Source organism: Pseudophryne corroboree, chromosome 6 (assembly GCF_028390025.1).
Source record: "Pseudophryne corroboree isolate aPseCor3 chromosome 6, aPseCor3.hap2, whole genome shotgun sequence".
NCBI classification, from domain to species: Eukaryota; Metazoa; Chordata; class Amphibia; order Anura; family Myobatrachidae; genus Pseudophryne; species Pseudophryne corroboree.
In genome coordinates this window covers 564,410,886-564,434,039 of record NC_086449.1, presented here as the reverse complement: position 1 = coordinate 564,434,039, position 23,154 = coordinate 564,410,886, and the positions used below count along the sequence as shown (strand labels likewise).

The following is a 23,154-nucleotide window of genomic DNA, read 5'->3' as shown; positions in this document are numbered from 1 at the left end:
TGGGGGGATGATAGGGTTAGGCTGTGGGTAGGGTGGGTTAGGGTTAGGGACCCCCGGGGGTGGTTAGGCTGGGGTGGTTAGGCTGTGGGGGAGGGAGGTTTAGGTTTAGGCATCAGGTGGGGGGTTAGGTTTAGGCATCAGGCGGGGGTTAGGATTAGGCTGTGGGTGGGGAGAAGATAGGGTTAGGCTGCGGGTGGGGGGAAGTTAGGGTTAGGCTGTGGGGAAGGGAAGGTTAGGTTTAGGCAGCAGGGATGGAGTTTAGGATTAGGCACCTCCACGGGAGGGTTAGGCACAAAGAGGGAAGGTTAGGGTTAGACTGCGGACAGGCAGGGTTAGGGAGAACACCCCTTACTCACACCTGTCGGTCTTTTCTGTACTGGGGTCCCGGCATCATTATGACAACTACCGGGATCCCATGCGTTGGGATAGCATACTGACCCCTCTATTAGTACACCTCTTAATGCCCAGAGGGAAGGGCGATTCTGAGGCCATGGTTCCCCAGAGGTTTCCCCCCAAGGGGGTTTTTCTCTCCTGAGTGCTGAAGGATGACTCTTTGTGAGTCCAGAGGTGTAGCTTTTATGCCATAATGAGTACCAAACTCATGCCCATCCCTGCAATGTATAAGAAGTAAAATAATTGCTAATGCGATCACTTTACTTCTGGGTTTAGACTCTGGCTGCGCTAGTTCACATGTGCAATCGTCAGACTGCGTATGTGAGAGCAGACAGTAATGCAGAGGGATCCCAAGGATCCTTCTCCTGGGAATTATTGCATAATGTAGCCCACAGGCTACAAAAGCCATTTAGAAATGGCATTAGCTGCCGGCCCAAGCTCAGAAATGCTTTGCATTCTGGAGCTTGGTGACATTCACAGTTTACCATCTGCCGTAGAAACTTTTGGTGGCTGCCTTTGTAATCACAATGGGAGGAACGCAATAGATATCTCAAATATCCGTTGCAGTCCCCAATACATACATTCAGGGGCTGATTAATATTTGTGGGCAGCCCCCAAAACCGACTGTTTTTGGAGATGTCTCACAAATATTATTTATTAAATATTCCACTTAATAAACTTTTTATATTTTAACATAAACTAAAAAATGTTTTATGTATTCATTGACTGAGTCTCCCGTCTTTACTGAATGCTAATTTCACAGGGTCCACAAATTATTACTGGTATGACTGTTACTCTACTGTACTGCTGGTGCTCCTGGCCTGCTGTATAGCAGCCAGACATATATTTTATATACAGCACTCATGGGGAGATGTATCAAGCCTTGCAGATGTCCAAACCACCCAATCATCTTCTGTCACTTATCTAGTATAGTACATGAAATGATAACTGTAGTTAGAAGCTTCATTTGATTTGGGCAAATACTCAACTTTATCTCTCTCCACGGCTTGATACATCTCCCTGAAAATATTATGTCTTCCTTTCACTTAATTAACAAGTTAAATTAATCAATTGTCTTGGAAACAGGGTAAGAAATTCACAGTATAAGATAATGTTACAAAGGCTTGTCAATACCTCCTGGAACATTTACATTGATTTATCATTCACATTTCTTCCATGCCAGACAGGGGTGGATTGGGAGCGTAAAGTGGCCCTGGAAATATCTGAAAAGTGGCCTCATGTAGGTTGGAGTAAGTCAGCTATAAGCGGGGCCCAACAGAAATTGGCTTAAGCAAACTGTTAGCATTACCCACAGTAGCGGATCTTGCCACGGGCAAGCAGGACTTTTGCCCGGGGCGCCGCCTTCCGGAGGGCGCAGGGCGCCATCCGGAGGGCGCCGCACCAGGGCAAGATCCGCTGCTGCTGAGTGCCCCCCGCTGCTGCTGGCCGCTGCACCCCCGCTGCCGCTGTGAAGGGAAACTAGACACGTACGCGTCTAGTTTCCCTTCGTGGAGAGGTCCTTTACTGTGCGGTGCGCGATGACGTCATCGCGCACCGCACATCATTTCAGTCTGTACAGGGGGCGTAAATGACCACGCCCCCTGTAGAAAGCCACGTCCCCTATTGCCGCCCGGGGCGCACAGAGCCCCAGAACCGGCCCTGATTACCCACAGTGATAGTAAGCAAGGCTAATGCAGTATGGTAGGCAGTCACAGTACCAGCAGTAGGATCATGTCACAGGAGGTGGAGTTCACACCAGTAGCTGAGGCATTGCACTGGTAGGCAGTCACAGTACCAGCAGTAGGATCATGTCACAGGAGGTGGAGTTCACACCAGTAGCTGAGGCATTGTACTGGTAGGCAGTCACAGCACCAGCAGGAGGATCCTGTCGAAGGAGGTGGAGATCACACCAGTGGGTGAGGTACTGCACTGGTAGGCAGCTACAGCACCAACAGGAGGATTATGTCAAAGGAGGTGGAGATTACACCAGTAGGTGGGGCATTGCACTGGTAGGCAGTCACAGCACCAGAAGGAGGATCTTGTCACAGGAGGTGGAGATCACACCAGTAGGTGCGGAATTGGACTGGTAGGCAGTAACAACAGCACCAGCAGGAGGATTGTTTCACAAAAGGGGGAGATCACACCAGTAGCTGAGGCATTGCACTGGTAGGCAGTCACAGCACCAGCAGGAGGATCGTGTCACAGGAGGTGGAGATCACACCAGTAGGTGAGGCATTGCACTGGTAGGCAGTCACAGCACCAGCAGGAGGATCCTGTCACAGGAGGTGGAGATCACAACAGTAGGTGAGGCATTGTACTGGTAGGCAGTCACAGCACCAGCAGGAGGATCGTGTCACAGGAGGTGGAGATCACAACAGTAGGTGAGGCATTGTACTGGTAGGCAGTCACAGCACCAGCAGGAGGATCGTGTCACAGGAGGTGGAGATCACAACAGTAGGTGAGGCATTGTACTGGTAGGCAGTCACAGCATCAACAGGAGGATTGTGTCAAAGGAGGTGGAGATCACACCAGTAGGTTAGGAATTACACTGGTAGGCAGTCACAGCACCAGCAGGAGGATCGTGTCACAGGAGGTGGAGATCACACCAGTAGGTGAGGCATTGTACTGGTAGGTAGTCACAGTACCTATGGTAGCTACACCCCTATAAAAAAAACAGTGGTGCAAGCAGAAAAAATGTCCTACAGGTACTGTGTGTGCGCGCCAAAAAATGGGTCTGGCCAATGAAAATGGGGACGTGATGAACATATGGGGGAGGGGCAGATACACATATGACCCCAATAGTGCCAGATACACATTGCCCCACAGTGCCAGATATACATTGCCCAACAGTGCCAGATACACATTGCCTCACTGTGCCAGATACACAAATGCCCCCAGAGTGCCAAATATACATTGCCTCACAGTGCCAGATACACATTGCCCCACAGTGCCAGATACACAAATGCCTCCACTGTGTCAGATATACAGTGCCCCCCAGTGCCAGATACAGAAATGCCCCCAGTGCCAAATATGCCACCAGTGCCAGATACAGAAATGCCCCCAGTGCCAGATACACATGTCCCCCCAGTGCCAGATATGCCTCCAGTGTCAGATACAGAAATGCTCCCACAGTGCCAGATAAGCTCCCATTGCCAGATATGCCCCCAGTGCCAGATACACATGCCCCCGCAGTGCCAGATACAGAAATGCTCCCACAGTGCCAGATAAGCTCCCATTGCCAGATATGCCCCCTGTACCAGATACACATGTCCCCCCAGTGCCAGATACACATGTTCCCGCAGTGCCAGAAATGCCCCAGTGCCAGGTACACATGCCTCCCCCCCCTTCCCCTGCTGCTGTCCTTTGTGTGAGGGGAGGAGAGCGCAGCATGCGCCTCTCCTGCCCCTCAGTTTCCGGCGTCTTGCACCGCTGAGTACAGCAGCAGCTGCAGCACCAAATATACTGTAACTATCCTAATAAGTGTGTGTGTATATATATATATATAGCCTAGGCGCTATTCTCCGTTTTATATATATATATATATATATATATATATATACACTGCTCAAAAAAATAAAGGGAACACTTAAACAACACAATGTAACTCCAAGTCAATCACACTTCTGTGAAATCAAACTGTCCACTTAGGAAGCAACACTGATTGACAATCAATTTCACATGCTGTTGTGCAAATGGAATAGACAACAGGTGGAAATTATAGGCAATTAGCAAGACACCCCCAATAAAGGAGTTGTTCTGCAGGTGGTGACCACAGACCACTTCTCAGCTCCTATGCTTTATGGCTGATGTTTTGGTCACTTTTGAAAGCTGGCGGTTCTTTCACTCTAGTGGTAGCATGAGACAGAGTCTACAACCCACACAAGTGGCTCACGTAGTGCAGCTCATCCAGGATGGCACATCAATGCGAGCTGTGGCAAGAAGGTTTGCTGTGTCTGTCAGCGTAGTGTCCAGAGCATGGAGGCGCTACCAGGAGACATGCCAGTACATCAGGAGATGTGGAGGAGGCCGTAGGAGGGCAACAACCCAGCAGCAGGACCGCTACCTCCGCCTTTGTGCAAGGAGGAGCAGGAGGAGCTCTGCCAGAGCCCTGCAAAATGACCTCCAGCAAGCCACAAATGTGCATGTGTCTACTCAAACGATCAGAAACAGACTCCATGAGGGTGGTATGAGGGCCCGACGTCCACAGGTGGGGGTTGTGCTTACAGCCCAACACCGTACAGGACGTCTGGCATTTGCCAGAGAACACCAAGATTGGCAAATTCGCCACTGGCGCCCTGTGCTCTTCACAGGTGAAAGTAGGTTCTCACTGAGCACATGTGACAGACGTGACAGAGTCTGGAGACGCCAAGGAGAATGTTCTGCTGCCTGCAACATCCTCCAGCATGACCGGTTTGGCAGTGGGTCAGTAATGGTGTGGGGTGGCATTTCTTTGGGGGGCCGCACAGCCCTCCATGTGCTCACCAGAGGTAGCCTGACTGCCATTAGGTACCGAGATGAGATCCTCAGACCTCTTGTGAGACCATATGCTGGTGCGGTTGGCCCTGGGTTCCTCCTAATGCAAGACAATGCTAGACCTCATGTGGCTGGAGTGTGTCAGCAGTTCCTGCAAGTCAAAGGCATTGATGCTATGGACTGGCCCGCCCGTTCCCCAGACCTGAATCCAATTGAGCACATCTGGGACATCATGTCTCGCTCCATCCACCAACGCCACGTTGCACCACTGACTGTTCAGGAGTTGGCGGATGCTTTAGTCCAGGTCTGGGAGGAGATCCCTTAGGAGACCATCTGCCACCTCATCAGCAGCATGCCCAGGCGTTGCAGGGAGGTCATACAGGCACGTGGAGGCCACACACACTACTTAGCCTCATTTTGACTTGTTTTAAGGACATTACATCAAAGTTGGATCAGCCTGTAGTGTGTTTTTCCACTTTAATTTTGAGTGTGACTCCAAATCCAGACCTCCATGGGTTAATAAATTTGATTTCCATTGATAATTTTTGTGTGATTTTGATGTCAGCACATTCAACTATGTAAAGAACAAATTATTTAATAAGAATATATCATTCATGCAGATCTAGGATGTGTTATTTTAGTGTTCCCTTTATTTTTTTGAGCAGTGTATATATATATATATATATATATATATATATATATATATATATACACTGCCTCAGGCCGCTGGAATTGTTTAATAGCATATATACATATACTGGACTAGTGCAGACAGTACACTGTCTGTACACTGGCCCTCATTCCGAGTTGTTCGCTCGGTATTTTTCATCGCATCGCAATGAAAATCCGCTTAGTACGCATGCGCAATGTTCGCACTGCGACTGCGCCAAGTAACTTTGCTATGAAGAAAGTAATTTTACTCACGGCTTTTTCATCGCTCCGGCGATCGTAATGTGATTGACAGGAAATGGGTGTTACTGGGCGGAAGCACAGCGTTTTAGGGGCGTGTGGCTGAAAACGCTACCGTTTCCGGAAAAAACGCAGGAGTGGCCGGAGAAACGGTGGGAGTGCCTGGGCGAACGCTGGGTGTGTTTGTGACGTCAACCAGGAACGACAAGCACTGAACTGATCGCACAGGCAGAGTAAGTCTGAAGCTACTCCAAAACTGCTACGAGGTTTGTGATCGCAATATTGCGATTACTTCGGTCGCACTTTTAAGAAGCTAAGATACACTCCCAGTAGGCGGTGGCTTAGCGTGTGTAACTCTGCTACATTCGCATTGCGACCGATCAACTCGGAATGAGGGCCACTGTCTGTACCTCACTCAAGCAGTCAGATTCAGGCTGCTCCCCGTCCCAGGCTCCACACACTAGGCTGCGCCTAATGCGACGTGGCTCTCCTGCCCTGTGTGTCCCTGCTACTTGCCACTGCTCAAGCCTCACGAGTCACGGCGCGCCCAGCCAGCCCCCCTGACGTCACGATCACTCTCCCAGCAGGCTGAGAAGGGGAGGCGCCGATGCAGAGGCGAACAGCGGCAGCAGGGGAACACGGTGAGCGCATCACAGTCACAGTGAGCGGTGCGGCGGAGTGGGTACGGCGTACCCACGTCAAAATTCTTAAGGGTACGCTGTACCCGCCCACTTGCAGGGCTGTATATAACACATGTAACTGTGACAGGGAAGGTGGCCTCTCTCAGCTCTGGGCCCCATAGTAGCTGCCAGGGGCAGATTGGTATCGAACACCAGCCCGGGGAAATTTATAGAAGCAGCCCTAATGAGGGCGGAGTCTGTTGAGGGAGAGGGGCCTGTCAAGAGGGCGGGGTCACTCCTCAGAGGTCCTGATTCTGAGATAGACACAGTTGGGGCCTCCTTTGCTTTACGTTATGCTATTGTTTACCTGTGACTGTGGCCCTCATTCTGAGTTGGCCGCTTGCTAGCTACTTTTAGCAGCCGTGCAAACGCGTTGTCGCCACCCACGGGGGAGTGTATTTTTGCTTTGCAAGTGTGCGATGGCATGTGCAACCGAGCGACACAAACACATTTTGTGCAAAACAAGACTAGCCCTGTAGTTACTTATCCTGTGCGATGATTCTAGCGACGGAGGTCTCGGAAATTGACGTCAGATACCCGCCCTGCAAACGCCTGGACACATCTGTATTTTCCCAAAAACGGTCAGTTGCCACCCACAAACGCACTCTTCCTGTCAATCTCCTTGCGATCGGCTGTGCGAATGGTTTCATCGCTAAAACCATTGCACAACAACGATGCTCTTTGTCCAGTCCCCAAACCATACACTGTGACCGGGGACGCCCTAACCCTTACACTAACATGATCATGCAAATAATGTAATTAAAAATAACCTCTGTGCTGGGTCCCCTTCAGTTCTCAGTCGCCGCTCTGGCCAGTTCAGTGAGAGTGCGGGAGCTGGGGTGGCAGCGAGTGTAGTGTACCCGGCTCCGACCATTGCTTGCTGCTGCTCCCGGGCCGGGCTCGTTGAAGAGACCTTTGGCCGGGGCCAGGGAGAGGATGCTGCTGGGCTGGTTAACTTTCTCAAGGTCCCCCATTGGTAGAACAGCATCATCACTTTTCACGGCTAGCGGCACCCGGAAGTGCCCGCTAGCCTAACTTCTGGATTGCATTTCAATGAACCACAAGTACTGGCCAGATACACATGTTCCCGCAGTGTCAGACATGCCCCCAGTGCCAGATACACATGTCCCCCCAGTGCCAGATATGCCAGATATGCCCCAGTGCCAGGTACACATGCCCCCCCCTTCCCCTGCTGCTCACCGCTGCTGTCCTTTGTGTGAGGGGAGGAGAGCGCAGCATGCGCCTCTCCTACCCCTCAGTCTCCAGCGGCAGTGCGGGTGTCTACCTTCAATTCAGCGCCGAGCCGGGCCGGCGCTGAATTGAAGGTAGACACTGAGGGGCAGGAGAGGTGCACGCTGCGCTCTCCTCCCCTCGCAGCATCAGCGGTGAGCAGCAGCGGAGGGAGGGAGCAGCGGCCGGTTGGCGATGGGTACGGTGTACCCAAGGCTAAATTCTTAAGGGTACCACCCGTACCCGCCCTCTTGCACCGCTGAGTACAGCAGCAGCTGCAGCACCAAATACAGTATTACTATCCTAATAAGTGTGTGTGTATATATATGTGTATATATATGTGTATATATATATATATATATATATAAAGAATTGTGTAGCCCGGCACTCCCTCGGTCAAGTCTGTGCCCCGGTGCCCTCAGAGAGATTAATCAATAGTGGAACAAATTGCTGCGGCACTCAGGGTCTTATGAAGAGCGATGTGTATTAGTTGTCAATCACATAAACAGCGCACCAACGTTTCGGGGAGTTCAACCCCTTTGTCAAGGTGTGAGTGAAAGAAAAAAGAAAGTGAAGTGTACTCACCCATAAGTAGAGAGAAGCCCGCCAAGTCCCGTGCATCGCGGCTCCCGTGACTCCGTTCCCAGCGCCGGGCGGCGCGGAATGATGACGAATGGTGACACCCGTACTGCGTCACAGCCGGCCCGTTGCTATGCAACCCGCACACGGCGGCGTCTGGGCGGAGGCAGGGGAGCTGCAGACAGATACAAAAGAAGTGTAACAAAGGGCTATACATAAACCAGCACGCTGAATCATATACCATATAAACTATATTATAAAACATAACACTGGAGCCCCAAATGTAGTTCATAAGGCTCCCCATGGCCAGTGTACATGAAAGAGGCAAAGAAAACTTGATATATTAAACATTATACGCCACACATGAAGGACCAACTACAGATGGATAGAGCATGCACCTCACCCTGTACTGTGCCTTAAACCACAGGGACTAGAAGCGGAAGGCATGCCCATAAAGGAACCTCAATGATATACATAGCACAAAACTAAACACATCCTGAATGGGGTGCCCTACACTGGGAAGGCAGACCACACCACCTGGTGGGCTGCCGTCCTCGGTGGGCCCCGGGCCGATGCCCCCTCACTTGGGGGGTACGGACCTGTACCAGCGAGCCATCCCATAATAAGGACAGGCAGTCCTGTGCAACTTTATCTGAAGATACTCCAGGCAATTCTTTCATTGAGACCTGCCGGGTGGATGGTGTCGAGTTCAAAAATCCACGTTGCTTCCTTGCGGAGAAGACGGCCATCCCGGTCACCTCCCCGTAGGCTCTTGGGGATCTGGTCGATGATAATATGCTTAAGGTCCCTCAAAGAGTGTTTGGCCTCTTGCAAATGCCGGGCTACTGGTTGGTCAGATGAAGCACCGGATAGAGCGGCCTTGATGGCAGAGCAATGCAGTGCCATGCGTTCACGCAAAGTCCTTATTGTCTTCCCCACATAATACAAACTGCAGGGACAGATGATGAGGTAAATGATGTGGGTAGAGGTGCAGGATAATATATCACGAATGGAGATCTTCCTTCCAGTTAATGGTAAAGTGAATGTTGACCCTGTAATCATGTGGCTGCACGTAGTGCAGTCTAAGCACCGATAGCAGCCTGGTTTCTTTGACAGAAAGGATCCACTCCCTTTGGTCACTGCTGGTTTAGAGATGTTCGTAATGTCAGTATGGACCACTATGTCCTTGATATTGCGGCCCCGCCTGAAGCACATCATGGGAGTTTTGTGCTTAAAAGGGAGACTTGAATCCGTTGAGATAATGGGCCACAAAGCTCTGTTTGCCCTGTTCAAGACTGGGCTTGAAGTGTCGAAAGTGGTGGTCCAGGTGATTCTACTGTCAGAGGGTCTGACTGAAGGGCGCAACAGCTTATCTCGTGGCATAAGCAGGACTTCTCTCTTAATGAGGTCAAGTGCTGTCTTCTCATAACCCCTAGACAAAAATTTGGAGACCATGGCGTCCAATTCTTGTTCCACCATCTCCGGCTGACTACTAATCCGGGCTGCCCTCATCATCTGGGACTTCGGTAGGCCCTGTTTTAAGGGGCGGGGATGATGGCTGTTAGCTCGCAGAAGAGTGTTCTTGTCTGTTGGTTTACTGTAGATGCTGGTTTGCAGCAACCCCGCCTTGATGGTCACTAGTACATCGAGATAATTAATAGAGGAAAATGACCACTGGGACGTAATTCTGATGGGGGAAGGCCTGGAGTTGATAGAGTCCAGCAAAAGTTTAAGTGACGGCTCACCCCCCGTCCAGATGTTGAATATATCATTGATGTATCTAGTGAAGAGTGCAATAGACTGTACAGTGACTGGGTCCTGGAAGAACATGGAAGTCTCCTCTTTCAGCATGTAGACATTGGCGTAAGAGGGGGCCACATTGCTCCCCATGGCGCAGCCAGTTTTCTGCTGGTAGAAACACCCATCGAAGATGAAATAGTTCCTAGTTAGTGTTAACTCCAACAGGGACAAAAAGAAATCAATGTCAACCGCTGTCATGCTCTCCTCATGTAGAAAAGACCTCATGGCCTCCAAACCATCAGTGTGCGAGATGCTTGTGTACAAGCTGCAGATATCCACTGTACACAGAATTGCCCCCTCCAGGACAGTCCTAAATGCCTCTAGTAGGGTAAGGAAGGAAGTGGTGTCCTTCAGGCATCTTGTTTGCTTGTGGACCAAAGGCTGGAGAATGCAATCTAAAAATTGCGACACGGGCTGATACAGGGACTGGCGGGCAGAAATGATGGGACGCCCTGGAGGCCTGACTAAATCCTTATGGATCTTTGGTACCGTGAAAAAGATCGGAACAACCGGAAACTCCTGCGTGAGAGCCTTGAAGACCTTATCAGAAATGAGCCCCTGTAGTCTGGTGTTACTTAGAATCCCATCCAGTTCCTGCTTGTAGAGCAGCGTCGGGTCAGAGTCCAGGCCCCTATATGTGTTGGGTTCTGACAGCTGTGCCAAGATCTCGGTCCTGTAGTATACCAAATCCAAGACTACCACCCCGCCCCCCTTGTCAGCAGGGCGGATGACTATATCTGTATAAGACCCAAGGTCCCTGAGGGCCTGCCATTCCTGTCTAGACAGGTTATGATGTATTTGTTTGGATGCCTTTGTGTATTTATTCATGGATTCGTCAACCAACCGTATGAATGTCTTGATGGAGGGGTTAGAGGATTGTGGGTCAAACGTGGAACTGCTTCTTGCATTAAGGAATGGCTGTAGAACCGTAGGGGATATAGGCTGAGGACTGGGATGCATGGAGAATGTCAAAGTCGAAAAATATTCCAGTACACACATCACGTACTAACCACACACACATGCCCGCTGCGCGTGCACTTGTTCCGCCGTGCGTGCACATATCCGCAATTTGCGTATGGTCGCTCCCGCGGTCCTGTGCGTGGTATGGGTATTTACGGCAGAGTTTGTGAACGCATGGAGGGTTATCAAAACATTACATATTTAATCCAAATAGTGCACATTGTACACATAGCCCCCCTGCACCACATCAGAAAGAAATAGCTCTTTAAAATGGTTACAGAACAAAGGGATTCACCTTTACAGGATAGGAAGGGACAGAACAAGGTTACAAGGTGGTGTTTGGTATCCAGCTGTAGTGTATTTTAAGGGAAACATTCTGGTGTTGGTTTGAGGAAAAAACGAAAATATAGAGAGCGCAAGCAGACTATATTAACAATATTTAATGATATTAAAACTGCACAAAAGAAACAGTAATATTGAATATATATATGCAATTAATACTAAATGAATAAAAAAATGGGATCCTCCAGCTTACAGTCCATTAAATGCAATAATGAATTCCAAGTGATACAGTCAAAAGCTCCTTCTATTTAGAGCAATGGATTCATCAATTTGTGTTTAAAATAATTTTGCAGATATTTCACTTCTCTCAGAAGTTGTTTATTCCGGAGAGTCACTTATCCTTTGTTAGATTTTTAAATAACAAATGTGCTGCTTGCTCCAGCACTTTATATTCCAAATGGATAACAGCTTTATATGTTGGAAAAAGTCTTCCAGTGTGCTCTACAGCGGCTCCGTCTACCGCTCTCTCTAAAGCACACTCGGAAAACCATTCAATGTGGTAACCGCTTACCGCATCCGGATGAGTTCAAATTAACGGCACTGAAGACCACCATACACCAGACAGCTGCACCGCGGACTCCCGAGTGGAATAGATGACGGCCACGGTCCCCGTTTAGCAAGGCGGACCACTGCGGGTGGCTGTAATGAGAACGGATCCAATGGTGCGGTGCAGAAAGATGCAATAGATGATAGATGTCAGCAGCATTAATGGAGAGTGCCGGGATCCCAAGTCCAGAAAGACCCTGACGCGTTTCTCGACCTACATACACTGGTCGTTTCCTCAGAGGGAGAAAGTATACTTACTTACTGGTGTATGGTGGTCTTCAGTGCCGTTAATTTGAACTCATCCGGATGCGGTAAGCGGTTACCACATTGAATGGTTTTCCGAGTGTGCTTTAGAGAGAGCGGTAGACGGAGCCGCTGTAGAGCACACTGGAAGACTTTTTCCAACATATAAAGCTGTTATCCATTTGGAATATAAAGTGCTGGAGCAAGCAGCACATTTGTTATTTAAAAATCTAACAAAGGATAAGTGACTCTCCGGAATAAACAACTTCTGAGAGAAGTGAAATATCTGCAAAATTATTTTAAACACAAATTGATTAATCCATTGCTCTAAATAGAAGGAGCTTTTGACTGTATCACTTGGAATTCATTATTGCATTTAATGGACTGTAAGCTGGAGGATCCCATTTTTTTATTCATTTAGTATTAATTGCATATATATATTCAATATTACTGTTTCTTTTGTGCAGTTTTAATATCATTAAATATTGTTAATATAGTCTGCTTGCGCTCTCTATATTCTCGTTTTTTGTTGTCTTTGTAGGGTTGCTAATACCCTATATTTTTGAGAGCAGCGAGCAGCATGTCAGCTTAGGCTCTTAGAGGCGCCTTTTTTTCTTTTTGGTTTGAGGAAGATCGCATGTTTCTGAGGATAGTTATGTGCAGGAGCAGAATATAGGTTTAAACTGTATTTACTGTATATTATGTATGCGGCGGGAATCCAGAGGAGACCACCCACAAGAGCAGTTAAGAAAGACATCGCCCACCTATTCAAATCGACCTATGACCTCTCTTGTACTGTAAAAGTGCATTCCTGTGTCCAATGGACAAAGGGATTACAGTATCCATTGTATTGCTTTTGGAAGTAGTGTATAAAAAGCCTGTTGCTGCCTGGCCGGTCAGAAGACTCTTAACGCTATCTACCTGATTAGCGGAGGACTGGACCAGGTTGCGCAAGCAAATATTCTCACGTATGTACATTGACTGTAGCCATTTACCCTGTTGTATTGTAGTGTATAAATTGTATTGTTATCCCCTTCCAGATATATACGCTGAGGTGTCGGAGCCCAGTGTTTTAACTACAAATCTGTGTTGTGTCCTCTTTTCCCTGCTAGGGTTTAAAGCGTATTACATTACCTAACTGTATAGGGTTTAAGAGTGTATTGATAAGTTGTGTACGCGCTGCGGGTACTTTGTACCATCAGCGCTGCATAAGGTTTAAGGTGTAACATCATTGCAGTGCTTTGCTGCATAAGGTTTAGAGTGTAATAATATCATTGCATTGCATTACTAATAAGGTTTAAAGTATATCAAGAGTGTGTGCGCGCTGTGTGTACTTTGTAGCCCCAGCGCTGCGTTTGTACGCTAAGTCCGTACAAGGTACGGGACTCTGTACGCAAATAGCGTACAGAGTACGTAGCGTGTGTACTAAGTCTAGCGGCCGCAGCGGCTCCATGGTAAAAGTGTGTTTAAAGGTATAGCTTTATGGTTTAAGATACTATCGACATTATCAATTGGGAGCTCTCACGGGATATCACGTTCTTAATGATGCACTGTACATTACAAACGCGGCTGTAATTGACCGGCTCCAATGGACGCATTGAGAAGCTGATGAAAAAACATCCACGTTAATGTATTGTTGTGGTATCAGTAAGACGCTGATATGAAATTTTAAGGGACAAGGCGTTTCTCATAATATTTAAGATGCTAAAATGTATTTTTATTGTTGCAAAACAAGGTTCAAATAGGTCATATTGTGTTTGATTCAGATTGGATTGTTTATCTGTTTAAGTAGGTTTAAAAGTATATTTAAAAGTTTGCATAGCTTTGATATAGTTTTATTTTTAACTCAGGCCTAAAACAACTTCAGGTGCTTGCATGGTGTGTGATTTCTTTGTGACAAAGGAAGCCGCATGGTCTGTCCTCCATTTTGGACTAACCACATGGCCTGTCCACCATTTTGTGTAACCCTCATGGATGTGGAAGGGGGAGGAGCAGCGGCCATTTTGGGAAGGTAATTTTTCTAAATGGCTGATTTTCAGTCTGCTCAAGAATAATCAGCTCTCCCTGGTCACAATCAATCACCATTTATGAGTTACCAATGCATTTATTTAACCCATGCCATAGTCAATTACAAATAGTTTCAGATGGGGCTTAATGAAAGTTAATAGTGAGATGAATACTTGATGTAAGAAGTACACACAGATAAAAAAAACAAAGTTTTTTTTTTGTTTGTTTTTTCTTTTACCTCTAAGATTTAGCTAACTCTGCTTACTATAAGATAGCATTGAAATGCAAATTAACCTGTGTAACTGCTTTTTCTTAGCAGTGAACAACCCTCTTGAACAGGCAGTCAAAAAGCACACAGCATTGATATGCAAATTAGAGACTTTAAAGGAAATGCATTCATTTCAGTAGGTGTGTACTGTGTGGGTGTTCTATGAGAGTCAAGTTATATATAGTATATAAATATATATTATATATAATATTATTATAATTATGTGTATATTTATATCAGTGTATGTTCTGCAAGATAGCTATCCAATCTGAATCATACCATTTGAATTATTGATTATTGCCAGATTCATTTAGACCTGTGTAAAAGATGGAGAAATTTGTTGCTATTTAGTTAAAAATATAGAATAAATATTAAGGAAGTAAACGTAAAACACAAACACAGTCTGGCCTAGTTAAAAAGGTTTATACAGAAAGACACTGTGTTGTTAAGTGAGCGATTATAGGTAATATCGCTTACATTTATAGAAGTGTGGGATTTGTACTATTGCGGACGTACGGTTTTTGTACACGTGTCTCGAACAAAGTACGGGACTGCGTACGCAACGTAAAGACATACGCATGGTCGTGTGTTTACGCAACGTGCGTAAGGGTACGACCGCTAAGTACAAATTACACAATAGCATTGTTTAGTTTAGGGGCGGAACAGTAGCCACGCTACAATAGCACAAATTGCTCGGTTTTCAAAATTTAGTTTAAATAAAACCTTTTCTACTGTATTACCTCCGGGGAAAGCTTTCAGTTAACTGGAAAGGATATTTTTCTGATCAGAAAACTATAGAGTGTTAGTGTGGGCTGAAAAAGGTGTGAATGTATTGAACCCCGCTTGGTGAACTCAGTGAACTCGGTGAAACTCGGTGAACTTGGTGAGCACGGTCTAGGTGAATACGTGCAACGGAGTGTGATAAAGCTTTTTAAAGGTGTTGTTTTCTTGGTATTACACTCCGGCTGTTTTGGAGCACAGTGTGAAGACTCCAGTGATCCTACAACTTATAGATAGCAAGTGTCTATGGCCCTCATTCCGAGTTGTTCGCTCGCAAGCTGCTTTTAGCAGCTTTGCACACGCTAAGCCGCCGCCTACTTGGAGTGAATCTTAGCTTATCAAAATTGCGAACGAAAGATTAGCAAAATTGCGAATAGACACTTCTTAGCAGTTTCTGAGTAGCTCCACACTTACTCGGCATCTGCGATCAGTTCAGTCAGTTTCGTTCCTGGTTTGACGTCACAAACACACCCAGCGTTCGCCCAGACACTCCTCCGTTTCTCCAGCCACTCCCGCGTTTTTCCCAGAAACGGTAGCGTTTTTTCGCACACACCCATAAAACGGCCAGTTTCTGCCCAGAAACACCCACTTCCTGTCAATCACATTACGATCACCAGAACGACGAAAAAACCTCGTAATGCCGTGAGTAAAATACCTAACTGCATAGCAAATTTACTTGGTGCAGTCGCACTGCGGACATTGCGCATGCGCATTAGCGACTAATCGCTCCGTTGTGAGAAAAAAATAACGAGCGAACAACTCGGAATGACCCCCTATAAGCGGTACGATTGGACCGCACAGTTGTGTGAGCAATACGTGGCGCAACGTGATACGAAGTTTTGCATATTTGTGCGTAAATCTCATCATCATACGCAGTGCCGTTTCTAGCGGCGGGCGAGCCGTGCAACCGCACGGGGCGCCCGCCGCGGCACTTTGTTACTCCTTATCGCCTCTCCCCGAGCGCTCCTGCTTGGGGGGCGGAGTTTCACGGAATGACACGTTTGCGTCGTGACGTCACGACGCAAACGCGTCATTCCGCGAAGCCCCGCCCCCTGAGCAGGAGCGCTCGGGGAGAGTCGATAAGGAGATAAGCATGGAAGGAGGGGGTGGCGCAAGGGACGTGAGTCGGCGGGACCGAAGAGCGGGAAGACGTAAGTATTCTCTCTCTCTCTCCCCCCCTCTCCCCCTTCCTCCCCCCCCCACTTGAAACCTGCCTGCCGCTGCCGCACTGTGTAAAATGGGGACACCTGCCTATGGGGATACCTGCCTGCCGCACTGTGTAAAATGGGGGCACCTGCCTGCGTACTGTGTAAAATGGGGATATCTGCCTGCCGTACTGTGTAAAATGGGGATACCTGCCTGCCGCACTGTGTAAAATGGGGATACCTGCCTGCTGCACTTTGTAAAATGGGGGCACCTGCCTGCGTACTGTGTAAAATGGGGATACCTGCCTGCTGCACATTGTAAAATGGGGGCACCTGCCTGCCGCACTGTGTAAAATGGGGGCACCTGCCTGCCGCACTGTGTAAAATGGGGGCACCTGCCTGTGTACTGTGTAAAATGGGGATACCTGCCTGCTGCACTTTGTAAAACGGGGACACCTGCCTGCCGCGCTGTGTAATATGGGGACACTTGCCTGCTGTAATGTGTAAAAAGGGGACTTTTTTATTTCTCCCCCCCCCCCCCCCCGTGGTGGGTGTGATGATATCAGATGAGGCCACGCCCACTTTAATGAGACCACACCCATTTTAATTAGGCCACACACCCTTGTCGGGAGCCTTTTTCTTTTTATGGCTATATGGGGGGGGGGGGGCACGCATTTTTTTTTTAGAGCAATTGGGGGGGGGGGCGCATTTTGAAATCTCGCACTGGGAGCCAAATTGTCTAGAAACGGCCCTGATCATACGCGTTGTGTAGAGCACATGCAAGCGTGATTTGTGTAAAAATTGTCTTTTAGGCAGATATTCACTGGGTACTGTAAGTTACTCCTAAAGGCCCAGGGGATATAGGCCAAAGTAGGGCCTGCATTGGCTACACGTGTCTACTAAAAAGGGCGGATCCGTGGTACTCGGAGCAGAAGAAGTTAGTGGAAGAACTTTAAGGACTTCCACCGTTAGACTACTGTGTTTGGAGCATTTTAGGAAGTTTTCCCGTGTTAAAAGGGTCCACAATGGGAGCCAAGTGCACAACACAGGGACGTTCCTCAGTCAGGGTTCAGACAGCAGAATTGAGACCCAGGGGTTCAGCTCGGTTGGTAATGTGGGGGAAGTATGGTCCCCACACTGAGACCTTTTGTGATGAATGGACACGAATGACTGTGGGGGATAAAGCATCATTTCCTGGGATAGGTAGTTTTGATCCAGAGGTACTACACAATGTAAGGAGTAGGATATGTCTAATAAAATCCAGAAAACAAAGGATTAGACATACAGATTGTTTAAATTTATGGCAGCAAGAGGGCGATATGCAAGGGAAATTAACATATGCAGCCGGTTCTAAACCTAGCGGGAATGAGAACACAAACACACCATTGTCGACACAGGTCGAAGGGGAACAGAAGGCTACAGTCAATGATACATCCGTAAATGATAGTAATATGAAAGAGCAATGTATTAACCCTAACTTTTGCAAAATGTATCCTGTTTTGAAGTCTCTCCAAGTTTTAGGTCACAGGAAGATGAAGGATTCAGCCAAATCGCAGCTCTCCTCCAAGCAGTCACCTTGCAGGAAACTCAGGTGGGGCCTGTCCAACCAGGTAGTGCAGTAACAATATTCCCCAATGAAAGAACGGGTTAGGTCACAGCTACCGGTAAGTGTGAGACAGTTCATTGCACAGAGACAACAACACCTCACTGTAAACAGATTAGGAACGGAATGGTAGAATTACACCCTGTCTTGGAAATAGTAACTCCCAATGGGGGAACCGATATTCAGGGAGTAATCCTCACCAGGAATAATGCAATGTATTGCCCGTGGCCCAGAGATGAGCTGCGATCAATCATTTCAGAATTCCCCGACCCTCTGAAGCATTTAGCCAGATGTCAGAAATTTATCAGAGATCTGGGTAATGCTTATGAACCAACAAACAAACACTGGCGGATATTTTTAAAAGCGTGCCTACCCCCTAATATTGACACCCAAAAAAAATTCATCACTGATTGTAGATTAGAGTCGGATAGTCGTATGACTGACAAACTCAATCAGGAGAACTTAGAGCAAATTAACAGACAACTAGAGTTGTATTTCCCCACAACTGCTAAGTGGAGGAAAATTTTCTCCATAAAGCAGAGGGAAAATGAAATGGCATCTGAATATTTCCATCGGGCCCTGCACATAATGGATAGATACATAGGGGTATCGGATGCAGGGAACGATGAAAATTACAGAGAGGTGGCTGTCTCTGTGCTGATGGACGGACTCGATAAGACAGTGAGGGACAGAGTACAAACCTCTTTGCCTGGTTGGAGAGGGGTCACAGTAGCTTGCCTTAGAGAGTGCGCAATTGAACACCATAGGAATATTGTTAGGCGTAGGAAACTACAAGAGGAGAGGCTGAGGATTGAAAGTATGCAGGCTCTTACACCAAAGTCTCATCAGCCCAATCCCCAAAACCCTAGTAGTAACAAAAGACCGAGAATATGTTACATTTGTAAAAATAAAGGACATTTTGCTAGAAATTCTACGAGTAGTACAGCACATAGCCAATATAGACCCCTAGACAGAGTAAACAAGCCACGTTATTAAACACATAGACGGGATCAAGGGACATATATTAAGGAATCACGAGCCACATATATAAAACACAGATTCGGTTAATGGGAAGAACAGAATAAATGCAACTTTACCCTTTTGACAGAACTTACTGGGGTTAGGAGGAGGCCTCTAAACTTCTGCTTCTCTCTCTAGCAGAAGTGACCTCTAAGTAACTTAACAGGAGTTTTGTTAGAGATGGTATACATATAGAGTGCTCCCACCCAGGAAGCACAAAATATGTTAAATACCCACGGAGACTAATATTGCATTCCACTTTTTAGATGCATGTCCATCACAGGTAGAGGAAATTATCTCAAGGATACCGGGTTCCCTATGAACTTAGAATGGACAAGACACTGGATTGATGGCTGGGATAGTCCCAGTAGAGATATAACACACATAAAAATTTTTTTTAAGGGGAACAGACCGATTAGGGAATCATTCCCCGTAGTGCCCAATCCAGATGTCAAACTTTGTAAAATCTTCTTTGCCTTTACAAACTTACCTGTTACTAAACTCTGTGATTTGTGTTCAAAGCTTCCTCTTCATCCTTTTACGTTCACTGACAGGATTATAGTTCAAACGCCACATGCCTACTCGGTCTTTCAGAGCTCTGCCTAAATCCAATATATCTCACTAGCATAGGGACACCAGTATCAGTGTGCCTGGTCATGCAAAAAAGGTGGAGAATGGGAATACTGGTGAAGATAGACTGTGCATAGATACCGATATACATGATGGTGTGACAGCCTGATGGTGAACGCAAATCTGACAAATTTTCTTTTTATTATTTCCCCTCTCTTTTCACTTTCCAAAGATGGTTTACTTCATACAACAGTTAAACACATTGAAATACAAGATTTATGTTCTCTACAGAAAGGTCGCTGACTCGGAGAGAACATCGTATCACTGGAGTGTCTGTTCCGGGAAGGTTGAGAGGCAGGACTGTTGTCACGGCACCTGAGCGCGGAGAACAACAAGACCAAGAGGCGGTTGTCGTACCAGTTTTTCTTTTTTATTAGTTTCTCCATCTCCCACTACCCTCCTTCTCTCCTTCCCTTTTCCTCCTCCTTCTTGTTTCCTTTTTCTCCCCTTAACAAGATGGACTTACCCCAAGAGACTGCATTTCGGGTTTTCCTGTTAACCCTGATGTTGACCAGAACAGTCTGTTTTGGTGAGGGTCCCAGAGAGGTCGAGAAAGGATCTGGAATGGGTTCTGATGGCGAGGACGGATTTGTAGAATTCCAAGACCAACACATCACTCGAGCAAAGGCGAGTATCAGAAAACGATCTGGTAGTCAGGGAGTTCGGAGGCACTGTGAAGGGTTATTGGCTGAAGAAAATTGCATTTGTAGGAATTGTGAGAACATAGTTGAGGATGGGTGCATCCAGAGATGTCAGTCCAGCCTTAATATCAACATGGACCGTCATCCATTGAGTGATTACCACTCACTAGTGGGTAAGGTCTTAAACCAGACAGAATGCTGGGTGTGCTCACAAGTACCTCAAGGTCAGAGCAAATCAGGATTAATACCATACCCTTTAGCTATAGATGAGGTACTCGAATTACGGGGTGGGAGTCAGGTGGACAAGAAATTCAATATTTCTAGGCCCCCTAGTTTAAAGCTCCACCAGTATCATGTAGATAGATCCTTAGTGTGTTTCAACATTTCCAATTCCCGAAAACCGGGAAATTGGGAAGTGACCTGGAATAACCAGACCATGACCTTTTCACACAGAGCTGATAAGATGCCCATAGACTTACAACTTGTACGCCAAATAGCCAACAGTGGAAGGTATTTCCGGTATAGGTATGCTCGAGGAAGCAAGACCATGTGGGTTGGAAAAGTATCACCAGGGTACTGTGCTCATATTATCCAGCCAGATACTTGTACAGAGCAGATGGGAGAACTAGGGATTGGGTTTTTCACTTGGAAAGTTTGCAATATGGTAATGTCATATTCTGTCCCATATGTTCTCCCTGATGATGCCTATTTCATATGTGGGAGGAAAGCGTACAAGTGGCTTGCCCAGAGCTCAGAAGGATTGTGTTATGTTGGAAGAGTGTTGCCAGAAGTCATGACCATAACCCATGATGAGATGAAAGATGTTCACCGCAGTGCACAGGCTCCTTATACTCATACTCACTATGAACACATCGTTAAGAGACACCTCATAGAAAGGACAGAGCACGTAGCCTCTGATTTGATCCACGAATCCACCGGGATTCAGTTCCTTATCGCATTAGACGTCACCCGTACGGCCAGAGGAACTATAAATTATAGGTATATCCATGCGCTGGCGAACTTGATAGATAATATCACTGAGATGTATGACGACACCTTCAGGTATACGGGAAGGGAGTTACAAGTGATAAAGCTAAATATTTATCTTATATAAAACCCTTTATGAGGTCTAAGAACACTGTACGCTATTTACGTATGAAGTACCATAAGGGTACGCTCGTTGCGTAACAATCGCTTAGCCATGGTCGAGACGCTCAAGCGTCACGTTCGCTCACGGCCAAGAGATCACAGGCAGGCACGCTATTGGCTGCTGACTAACGTAATGGTTCACTATAGCGTAACGGGCGCTGTATCGGGAGCGGGCTGCTCGAGCGATACAGACGCTCACGAGAATACGCTGTTGGTATCGGGCACACTTATAGGTGAGCGACTATCGTACTGCTACGCTATCAGCGTAGCGGACGCTCGAGACCACGAGGAGATCACGAGCGGCGCAGACGCTCACAATGTTAAACCTTTATATCTAAACCATAAACAATGTAATATGCTGTAAAACCTTAGTGTAGAGATAGGGTGTAGATGCAACACAGTGTAACCTTATTAACTTGAAAGCTGTTTGAGCGTCACCGACGCTCTGAGAATACTTAACACTATAAGAAATACACAGATACCGTGCTTAGGGTCCAACGCCTAATATATATATTATGAATGTTATACTTGCAAAAGAATTAATACAATACAAGTCATACACTACAATATAACATAGACTACCTAACCAGATAACTACACAGGAAATACAATACAATACTATTACGTTTAAGAGACTATGAGAGAAAGAGGAGAAGAGAGAGAGAGAGAGATATGGCCCATAACCACAAGAAAGACAATATGATTGCGGAGAAAACTTACGCACAAAGGAAACGATCGCATGCGCCTCTGGACATCCAGCTCCCGATTTTCAGCAATGATAACCGTTGAAGAGTGAGAGCTGGATGTGATCGGCTTGTCTATTTATGCCCCACACACAATACAATTCAATGGTCCCTACAATCTCATTGTTCATTGGACACAGGAATTCCTCCTCGCATTATAACAAAAGGTCATAGGTTGATTCATACAGGTGGGCTGTGACTATTTCCAACAGCTCAGGTGGGAGGGAAACTGGGTTTCCCGCCGCATGGATAATTAAGTGCAAATAATAGTAAATGGACATAAACTTCTTATGTCCATAACTATTCGCACGAGCGATTAATCCGCTTCAAACCAACACCGGAATATTGCTAATTAGATACTCTTCCGATGGATACTAAACACCACTGTATTACTCCTGTCTGACCCTTCGTATCAAACAAAGGGGGATTTCTCTGTTCATGAACATTCTACATTAACCAAACTTTCAGAATCTATCAAAGGGACCATGGTCTACAAAATACATTATATAGTGAAAATATGTAACGATTGAGTCGCACGCTACGAACACATGAACTCTACCGTAAATGCACATACCGCGCGCCCGCGGGTGCCCGCAACAGCGAGTATGCACACGCACGGGAGAGCGCACGCATACGCAGCGCAGACCTGTGTGAGGTGCAAATATGGCAGTGTGCATCGTGATATTTTTCTGACTTTGACAGTCCACCCTTTGGCAGTCAACAATAACTGCCACTTCCTAAAACATTTCAAAAAGAGAAAAATATATGTCAGGGGTTAATACATTTACATGGTTGGGTAGGGGAGGAGAGGAGAAGGTAGGAAAAGGGTATGACCTAGTGTGATAGCAGAAGCATGTGTGTATGGATCCGTGTTTGGGGGTCATGTATCATCGTGCCGTACGTGTTTTAAATCAAGCTTCGAGGCATTGCGAAGTATACATTTGAATTCCTTCTTATCCCGTGGTACGGGTCTGTGGATGGGCTGTCAAACTTTACCGAGCTCTTTTCGGCTG

General features: G+C 46.8%; 1 long non-coding RNA gene across 1 annotated transcript in view; it reads right to left on the bottom strand.

The window, feature by feature from the left end:
• Positions 1–23,154, bottom strand: part of LOC134935458 (uncharacterized) — a 52,610-nt gene that overhangs the window by 10,852 nt on the left and 18,604 nt on the right. The window contains exon 3 of the long non-coding RNA XR_010180154.1: positions 8,271–8,439. This is a non-coding gene — a long non-coding RNA (uncharacterized LOC134935458). The remainder of the gene's footprint in view (positions 1–8,270; positions 8,440–23,154) is intronic.